This window comes from Peromyscus leucopus, unplaced genomic scaffold (genome assembly GCF_004664715.2).
Source record: "Peromyscus leucopus breed LL Stock unplaced genomic scaffold, UCI_PerLeu_2.1 scaffold_1178, whole genome shotgun sequence".
Lineage (NCBI taxonomy): Eukaryota > Metazoa > Chordata > Mammalia > Rodentia > Cricetidae > Peromyscus > Peromyscus leucopus.
The window spans coordinates 1-10634 of NW_023504312.1; the positions used below are offsets into that span (position 1 = coordinate 1).

The 10634-nt window shown below is 45.5% G+C and overlaps 1 pseudogene; it reads left to right on the forward strand.

The window, feature by feature from the left end:
- Positions 1-5201: 5201 nt before the first annotated feature.
- LOC114686710 lies at positions 5202-5910 on the forward strand (annotated as a pseudogene).
- The last annotated feature ends 4724 nt before the right edge of the window (positions 5911-10634 follow it).

Consider the following 10634-nt stretch of genomic DNA (forward strand, 5'->3'; position numbering starts at 1 on the left):
AACTCCAGGCTTTAGAAGAGCTGGTAGAGGAACAGTTAAATGCTCAGAATATTCAAGAATCAACCAGCCCTTGGAATTCTCCTGTATTTGTTATTAAAAAAGAAAACTGGTAAATGGAAAATGGTAACAGACCTTAGAGCAATTAACAAAGTAATTTAGTCAATGGGTTCTCTACAATCTAGAATTCCTTTGACTACTCTGTTAACTAAATGATGGCCTCTTATAGTTATTGATTTAAAAGACTGTTTCTTTTCAATACTCTTGCAAGAAAAAGACAGAGAAAGATTTGCCTTCACGGTGCCTACTTATCATAATTCTCAACCGGTTAAGAGATATCAATGGAGGGTCCTCCCACAGGGAATACTGAATAGCCCAACCCTGTTCCAATTTTTAGTACAACAGCCATTGGAAGTAATAAGTAAAAAATTTCCTAAATCTATAACTTATCATTACATGGATGATATTTTACCAGCTGACTCAAAGGCAGATACATTAGAAAGAATGTTTGAAGAAGTAAAGAAAATTTCACATTATGGGGATTACAAATAGCTCCTGAAAAGATATGAAGAGGAGGTTCTATTAATTATTTAGGATATAAAATAAGTCTACAAAAAAATAAATCCCAAAAGGTGCAAATTAGGAGAGATCGATTATGGACTCAGTAACTTTGAAAGATTATTTGGAGACATTTCCCATCTACAAACTTTTGCTGGGGTAAAAAATGATGAACTGAGTAATTTATTCAAAACCTCAGAAGTTGACAAGGACTTAAATAGTCCAAGAGAATTATCACCTGAAGCTGAGAAAGAATTGGCCTTGGTAGAAAAGAAAGTACATGAAGGGCACGTGGATCGTATTGATCCAAAGCTGGATTGCATTTTGGTTATTTTACCTTCTAAGCGTTCACCTACTGGAATATTAATGCAGAGGGAAGATATTATATTGGAATGGATATTTTTACCAAATAAACCAAATAAAAAATTAAAAACATGTGGAAAAGATCTCTGACTTGATTTTAACAGGAAAATTGAGACTTCGTCAATTAGCAGGAATAGACCCAGCAGAAATTGTCGTACCTTTAACTAAGGAGGACATTGAAAAATTATGGGCAGAAAGTGAACTTTGGCAAAGAGTTTGCAGGAATTTCTTGGGAGAGATTAACAGCAAATATCCCCAAAGCGATAGAATTGATCTTATAAAGAAAGCTGATTGGATTTTACCTCAAACTGTACCAAAAAACGCATATCTGCAGTTTTTACATTTTATACAGATGCAAACAAGGAATGGCAGGTTACAAATCAGAAAATTTAAGTAAAGTGGTTCAATGTCCTATAAATCAGTTCAAAAATCAGAATTGTATGCTATTCTATTGGTAATAATAGATTTTTCAGAACCCGTCAAAATAGTTACTGACTCTCAGTATGCTGAAAGAGTGGTATTACATTGAGACTGCAGAATTTATCCCTAACAAGTTGAATTAACTTCACTATTTATTCAGTTACAAGATACCATCAGGAATAGGAAGCATCCCTTATATATAACTCACATCTGATCCCATTCTGGTCTGCCAGGTCCTCTAGCACAAGGAAATGATGAGATTGATAAATTATTGATAGGAAATATGCTGAAGGCCTCAGATTTCATTTTAAAAAATCATGTCAATAGTAAAGGTTTAAAAAGTATTTCCATAAGCTGGCAACAAGGCAAGGAAATTGTAAGGAAATGTCCTACTTGTTCTTTTCACAATCAGACTCCATTACCAGCAGTATGGAACCCAAAGGGTACTTGGAGGAATGAAATCTGGCAGATGGATGTGTTTCACTCTGAAGAATTTGGAAAACTGAAGTATGTACACCATACCATTGATACTTATTCAGTATTTCAATGGGCAACTGATTTGAGTTCTGAAAAAGCTGATTCTGTAATCACTCATTTGCTAGAAGTTATGGCCATCATGGGTATACCTGTACAATTTAAAACTGAAAATGCTCCAGCATATGTCTCTGGTAAAATAAAACAGTTTTTTACTTATTACAATATAAAGCATTTTATAGGTATACCACATAATCCTACATGCCAAACAATTATAGGAAGATCAAATAGAACTCTAAAGGATGTGCTAAATAAACAGAAAGGGGAAGCAAAACCCTGCAGAAATAGATTACACAATCCTCTATTAACTCTGAATTTTCTCAATGATAATGGGAAAGGAACAACAGCAGAGAGACATTGGATAATAGAAAAAAAAAACTACAGAATACTTTAAGGATGTGCTGACATCAGAATGGAAACCAGGATATGTGGTACATTGGAGATGGGGTTTTGCTTTTGTTTCTACAGGAGAAGATAAGCTGTGGATACCATCAAAATTGATAAAGGTTCCATTTGAACAAGAGAGACCTCTTAATTAGAAGAGGTGATAGTTCATCAACCAGTGTGACCATCCAATTTAAACTATCTTACACATTAACAAATGCTTTCCATTTAATCAGACATAACTTGCCAAAAGGGATGCTCCCCAAAGTTAGGTGTGGGAAAACACATTTGTTTTTTTCTTTTAGGAGAATGAAGGCTAAGGAATCTGAAGAACACTGGGCAAATGGGACATCTGAAGAAAAAGGACAAGTCATTTAGAAAAAGATGTCCCAAGAAAAAGGATAAATTAGCCTATTGGTATATCACCTATAAAACTTCATAAGTCTTCCTGAATATTTGTTTGTACTCTTCTCTAGAGATACTTAATGCAAATGGTCTTTTTGTAGTCCCAGTTCAATCAAATATTAAAGCTGACTTTGGAATTAGAAAATGGCTCTCTCCTTCTTTATACCCAATCATGTTGTTAAAAGGAAAATGCAAAATCTCTGTACAAATGACAGAAGAAAGTGCCATCTTCTAATCCGTGAGAGAAGAAAGCAAAAAATTAAGCAACAATTCTATTGCCACTATTCTCAATTCTTTGACCCTATTTCCATCCTTTAACCTTTTCTGAAGATATGAATTTTATATCAAAATTTATAAGACTAATGTATATATTAAACTTTTGTTAATATTAATGGTCATATAGAGTAATAACTAATTCTACAAAAAAGGCCTCATTTAGCTGCCTATACATGTTTTGTGTTTGAGTCTCTATCAGTTTTCTGCAGGGAATTAGGACCAGGCCTCCAACAAAGGGTGACTCCCAGCCCAAGGCTGAAGCCAAGAGGGAGCAAGAGGCCAAGAGTGTCCTTAGGGGACCCAGAGCTAGCTGCACAGAACCAGGTGCCTGTGGCAAAGCCCCGAGGAAGTACAGAGGAGCCCTGGCAGCTCTGAGTGGCAGAGCCCATCTCCAGTGAGTCAGATACTGGGGAAAGACTCCAGGCCACTGGATGGAGGAAGGGCCGCTGGCTAATTCTTTTAAGGCCTGCCTCAACTCTGACAGCTCTCCTCCTTCCTCTGCTCTGCAGCTGCAGCTGACTCAGTGCAAGAGGAGGGGGAAAAGCACCTGGAAAGCTGAGACCCTTAGCCCTGGAGCAAAGGTGCCCCGGGGCAAGTCAGATATTTGCCAAGATCCAAATGGCCATAGAGTCGCTGGGCATCCCCTTCCAGAAGATGCCTCCAGTCTCCAAGCATGCTTCTGACTGGGTGGCCAGGAACAGACTCTAACTGACACTGAAGAAGACCCGCCTTGAGCATGCAGAAGGAACTTCATAACACCCGTCTATTCAGGTCCTGCACCTGCCTGGCTCCCGCAGAACCTGCAGCAATGGCGCCTTGCTGAGCCCCTTGACTGCCCCTGGAAAACTCGCTGCCAAAACACAACTGAAGAAACTGAGCCCTGGCAGCAAGAGGAGGAGTCCAGTCACCAGACATACATTGACAAGCCAACTCACACCCAGACTGAGAGCGCCACAATCCTCCAGCTGCAGGAGTCCCCTGAGGTGAGGCTGCAAGTCCTGATAGCCCACCTCCAAGGCGTGCAAACCAAGAAACCTCAAGGCTGCCAAACCAAGATGATGATGGCCTTCCAGGCTCAAGCCACAAGCCCAGGCCAGCAGGCAGAGTCTGGAGCCATAGGTGCGGCCTCCTCTGAAATGGGAGGCCTCCAAGAGGCCTCTGCCCTAGGCCTGCCACAGAGGGCTCCTGCCTTTGGTCAAGGGCCAGCACAAGACCCAGCCTAAGAAGAGACCAGCCCCGCTCATGGCCAAGACCACCAGGGATTACAAGAGGCTCTCTGGGAGGTGACCCGAGGATGCTTTCTGCCCTGGAATTGCTGGCAATCACTCTGGACCAGACCTGCTCTCTCCTCTTGCGGGAAAGGGCGCCGGCCAACCCGCCGCCTGCAGCCGGTTTGGAGAGCCCAGGCTTTGCAGGCTCCTGGGATCTCTGCTCCTGCTCCAGCTCCTGGCTGCAGTCTCTGGAGACCCTGGGCAGGCTTCCCTGCCTGCTCTGAGACCCACCGGCATCCCTTTCTGCCCACGTGGAAGCGCCTAGAACGCCACCCACAAAAAGACCTGGGTTCCCAGAGCAAACACTCCATTTTGGACTTTCCCTCCACCCAACCCCTTCCCAAGGACTCAAGTGCCCAACAGCTTGGCGTCAAAGGAGATAGATAGATAGATAGATAGATAGATAGATAGATAGATAGATAGATAGATAGATAGATAGATAGATAATGGATACATAGATAAACAAATAAACAAACCAACAAATAAGAAAGAAAGAAAGGAAAAAAGAAAGAAAGAAAGAAACAAAGAAAGAAAGTAGAGCACCAAGAACCCAGACCTTTGCCTTCCTTTTCCATTGGAACTCGGTGGTTGCAGACGGACACACTCAACTTCTTGATTCACCCGTGCAGTCAATTGGCAAACAGCTATGGATTGAGGCTGATTCCAGAACCTTTTCATCCCCAGTTGAGACTGCACTAATTAACTATTAACTAATTAACCATCAACTAATTAACCCGTTAGAAAGATAATTGTACACACATTCCTACAGATCAATATATAGAAAAATGGATGCATAGACTTCTAGATTCAAAGATACATAAAGAGCTGATACATATCATATGTCATACATATGTCAGTAAAGTTCGGCATGCAGTCTACAAGCACAAAAGGTGCAAATTAAACAAGAGAAGCTAAAACCGAGTCAAAAGAAAAGGAAATGAAAATGAACATCAAGATACTAAAAAGAGGGCCTTGGAGCAACAGCGACGCAAGATGGCAGCCACCACAGGCTCGGGAGTAAAAATCCCTCGAAATTTCCGACTGTAGGAAGAGCTGGAAGAAGACCAGAAAGGAGTAGGCAACAGCACAGTTAGCTGGGGTCTAGAGGGCGACGAAGACATGACACTTACAAGATGGACAGGGATGATAATTGGGCCTCCAAGAACAATTCATGAGAACCGAATATACAGCCTTAAAATAGAATGGGGGCCTAAATACCCAGAAGCACCCCCATCTGTAAGATTTGTAACAAAAGTCAACAGGAGTGGCATGAGCAGTTCAAATGGAGTGGTGGATCCAAGGGCCATGGCAGTGCTGGCCAAGTGGCAGAATTCTCACAGCATCCAAGTCATCCTGCAGGAGCTGCGATGCTTGATGATGTCAAAAGAGACCATGAAGCTACCACAGCTGCCAGAAGGACAGTGTTACAGCAATTAGTCACCAAGGCCCCGGCCTCCCCTCCCCAGTCCAACTTAAGCCTTCGTTTCCCACAGTAGTGAATTTTCTAGATTCATCTTGTAGACCTCAGAGGACTGGAGAGAGAGCTCCACTGAGACTCCATCCTGGAACACTGCTCTGCTACTAATTTCTTGTCCATTTGAAATACATAGGCTGTGCTGTGTAACATCTTCTATTGAGTGTAACCGCTGGCTGCCTAGTTGAACTTCTGGGATCAAGAAGGTGTGTTAAAATCGGTTTCCTTTGGGAGCAGTGGGCACAGCTAATGCAACTGTGAACAGACACGTCACACAATCACCTGCTGCTGACGCGTGGCCTGGGTCCGCCTCTGCCCACCCCGCACTCCTGTCACAGCTGTGTGGTGGCCCTTAGATTAGATGGGAAGGCTTCAGGTAGCAGCTGTGGGACTTCTGTTGGGCTTGGGGGTGCTTTGGCCACACCCCTGCTTTCTTAAGTCTTAAGTGATGCCCCGTCCAAGCCATCCCCAATCCTCCACTCCCACCCTTGGCCAAAGCTTAGATTGTAACCCTCCCTCCCTCAGAAATTGGCCATGGGTGAGGGATTCAGGGCTTCCCGTCTCCCCACCTTTATCAAGGGGTTCTGCTCTCCCCTCCTCCTCAACTCCCTTGTTGCCCATCACCACCCAACACTTGCTGTGGCCAGAAGCCATCAGATGAGGTTGGAAGAGCCTGGCCTCCCTCACTTAGCTCTGGACCACACGTTCACTTGCTACCAGCCCGAGAAGGGGGTGCCGGTTCTTCAGCCCTGCTGCCACCATCAGCCGATGTACTTTGAGCTCAGGTCTCGAGGTGAACAGAGCAGTCACGGGGCCACAAACCTGCCAGTGCTCAGGGTCCTTGGTGGTGACGCCTAGAGAAAGGCCATGTGGAGAGTCCAAGCACACAGGGTTCTGAGTCAGTTCCTTCTCTCATAATCGCTTTGCTTTTACACACTGAAGAGGTTTGGACGGGGCTCCCTGGATACCATCAGGTCTATGTGGAGCCTGACAGCTGAACAGAGCCCTGGGCCCTGCGGACTCAGGTTTCAGTGTTTCTGCTCCTCAGACACTCGCCAAGATCTGAAGGAGCTCTGTGTCACGAGGTTTTAGATCATTGGGCCTGGCCTCCTGGCTTGTCACCATGTTCCCCACTCTGTTCAGGACCACTAAATGTTGAAATGTGGATGCATACCGAAATAAAGACAATTCATTGTGTTACAAGGGTAAAAAAAAAAAATCCTAAGAAGAAGTATGTAGGTGAAACTATGTGTCTGTTTGGCTGTATGGGTGTGTAAAAAGTGGATAAAAGTGGATTTTGATGACACACCCATTTAATCCCATCATGTTCTGGAGACAGAGGTGTTGCTGGAGGGCTTCTCTCCAGGTTCCACCAAGCCTTGCAGTCCCACAATCCACGTATAAAATAATCACTCAGATGCTTATATCACTTATAAACTGTATGGCCGTGGCAGGCTTCTTGCTAACTGTTCTTATATCTTAAATTAACCCATTTTTATAAATCTATACCTTGCCACGTGACTGGTGGCTTACTGGCATCTTTACATGTTGCTTGTCCTGGTGGTGGCTGCAGGTCTCTTTCCCCTTCTTCCTGTTTTCCCAATTCTCCTCTCTCCTTGTCCCACCTATACTTCCTGTCTGGTCACTGGCCATCAGTGTTTTATTTATATAGAATGATATCCACAGCACAGAGGCAAGTGGATCCATGTAAATTCCAGACCAACCAGGTCTTCAAAGCAAGTTCCAGGACATCCATCCAGGGCCATTCCACAGAGAAACCCATCTCCAAAAAACAAAACAAAACAAAAGCCACAAAAAGCAAAAAAGAAAGAATAAAGTCAGAAAAATGAAGAAAAAAAGGATAAATAATGAAGGAGGGGTGGTGGTGGACTAAGTGATTCCAGACATTCTATCTCACAAACGTATGTACTCTTTCTCTCTCAGACATACATACACACACACACACAGAGAGAGAGAGAGAGAGAGAGACAGAGACAGAGACAGAGAGAAAGTAAAAAAGACACATAGTTTCACCCACATAGTTTATTTTTAGGATCTTGATGTTTTATTTATTTGTTTTTTTTGTTTTGTTTTGTTTATTTCATTTGATGCCAAGGTGTTGGGCAATTGAATCCTTGGGAAAGGGTTGGGTGAAGGCAAAATCCAAAGTGGGGTGTTTCCTCTGGAACGCAGGTCTTTTTGCAGGTGGCAGCCTAGGTACTTCCAGTTGGGCCAAAAGCATAGGTGGGCCTAGGAAGCAGGGAGAGAAACATGCCCAGGGTCTAGGGAGATGGTGGCCAGGAGCTGGAGCAGGAGGAAGGATACCAGGAACAGGCAGGTGCTACAATGCCTGTTCTCTCCAGGAAGAGAGGAGAGGAGGTCTGGTTCAGAGGATTGCCAGCAATTCCAGAGCAGAGAGCATCCACAGGTCACCTGTAAGAAAGCCTCTTCTAATGCCTGTTGGATTTGGCCATGAGCGGGACAGGTTTGTTAGGCTGGGGCTTCTTACTGACCCTGGACTGTAAGCAGGGTGCACTCTTTGGCAGGCACTGGGCAGAGGCCTCCTGGAGGCCGCCTCCCCTCCGGATCCAGACTCTGCCTGCTGGCCTGGGCTTGTAGCTTGAGCCTGGAAGGCCATCATCTTGTTTGGCAACCTTGAGGCTTCTTGGCTTGCACGCCTTGGAGGCGGGCTATCAAGGCTTGCAGCCTCAGCTCAGGGGACTCTTGCAGTTTGAGGATTGTGGTGCTCTCAGTCTGCGTGTGGGTTGGCTTGCTAATGTATGCCTTGCGATTGGACTCCTCTTGTTGCCAGAGCTCAGTTTCTTCAGCTGTGTCTTGGCAACAAGTTGGCAAGGGGCAGTCAAGGGGCTCAGGAAGGCGTCTTTTCTGTGATTTCTGCAGGAGCCTGTCACGTGCAGGACCTGAATAGACTGGCATTTTGAAGTTCTTTCTGCATGCCCAGGGCAGGTCTTCTTCTTCAGTGTCAATTGAAGTCTGTTCCTGGCCACCCAATGGGACGCCGCTTGGAGACTGGAGGCATCTTCTGCAAGGGGATGCCAAGCGACTCCACGGCCATTTGAATCTTGGCAAGTTTTAGACTTGCCCCGGGGCGCCTTTGCTCCAGGGCTAAGGGCCTCAGTTTTCCAGGTGCTTCCTCCCCCCCCCCACTCGTGCACTGAGTCAGCCGCAGCCACAGTGCAGAAGCAGGAGGAGAGCTGTCAGAGTTGAGGCAAGTCTCCAAAGAACCAACCTGGTGCTCTTCCTGGATCCAGTGGCCTGGAGTCTTTCCACCAGCATCTGACTTGCCCGAGATGGGATTGGCTGCTTGGAGCTGCCAGGGCTCCTCTGCACTTCCTGGGGTCTTTGAAACCTGTACCTGGTTCTGTGCAGGTAGCTGTGGTTCCCCTAAGGACCCTCTTAGCTTCCTGCTTCCTTTTGGCTCCAGCCTTGTGTTGGCATTTACCCTTCGTTCTGGGCTTGTTTATGAGCTCGGGCTTGGACTCAGTCTAGATGTTGGTCTCAGTCTGGGACTAGGTCTCCAGCTCTGGCTTGGTCTTGGTCTTCGTCTTGCTCTCTGGCTCTGGCTCTAGCTCCGGTTTAGGATGGGGCTCGCGCTTGGGCTTTGTCTCTGTCTTAGTCTAGGTCTGGGTCTCTGTCTTGGGCTGGGGTTCAGGCAAGGTCTTGAGGCCCAGATGTGACTCGGGTTCAGGCACTGTCTAGGGCCCGGACATGAGTGTTTGCTGCTACTGCTCACTTTGAAGACCTCTGTTCCATCTTGTTTGTGTTCCTTTGATGCGGACTCACGGGACTTGTCTTCTGGACAGTTTCTGGGTGGCTCTGTCATCAGGTTCAACTCAAAGGCAAAATTCTGCAGGTCTGGATCAGGATGAGGCCCAAACTGGGACATCTCTGACAAGTGGGCAGCTAATTCCTTGGCAAAGGGGACCAGGAGCTGCTCGTTCTTCAGGAGCTTGATGATCTGCTCAAAGTTCATCTATCTCTGACAGGGTGTAGCAGATCTTGCGAAGGGAAGAGAGTTTCTTGAAGGTTTTGTAGAGCTTGGGTGGGTTATGCCCCCTAACCACTACCCAATCAAACACCTGGGTTGCAACTGTTGGGCACACCCTTTCCGATTTACAGGTCTCTAAGCCACACCCATATCCAAACACTCTTGCCTTTACTTAATCTGCTTAAAAAACCTAAACAAACAAACAAACAAACAAAGACAAGCCCAGAGAGCTGATTGATGGGTGCTAGGCCCCTGCCTCTCTTACAGGTGAACCCTGCCACTTGGAACTCTAAATACGAATTTCTGTCTTCTTTTGGTATAATGCGCTCACAAGTGGCTTATGCCAGCCTAGAGTGCATCCCATATATGGCACCTACTCATTCAGCATAAGCCAGATAAAAATGGAATCCATTTTTTTAAATAAGGGAGCTCTCCCACCTCTGACATTTTCTCCAGGTGTTTTTGTTTTTATTTTGTTTTGCTTGACCTCAGTGACCTTGATTGAATCAGGGCTCCTTTGATTATGCAATCCTTTTGTTGATATCCATGATCTTGAATGAGGTCCTTTTTTGATTACGCAATCCTTTTGGGAAAGGTATAATGTCTTGGATCTCTTCCCCCCCACACTTTTTTTGGGGGTGTTCATTTTGGTTTTTGTCCTTCGGGTATCCTCTGGAAGGGGACCTCCAGTGATTCCATTGCAATTCTGATTCTTGCAGGTTTCTTACTTGCCCAGAGACCCCTTTTGCTTCAGGGCTAAATTCCTGGGCTTTCCAGTTGCTTTTACTCCTCCTCTTGCACCCTGTCTGCAGAAGGAGGAGAGGAGGAGAGTTGTCAGAGTTGAGGTAAGCCTCCAAAGGGCCAGCTGGCTGTCCTTATTGGATCCAGTGGCCTGGAGTCATTCCCAGCAGGGGAGACAGGCACTGCTTTTCTGGCCCGCCTC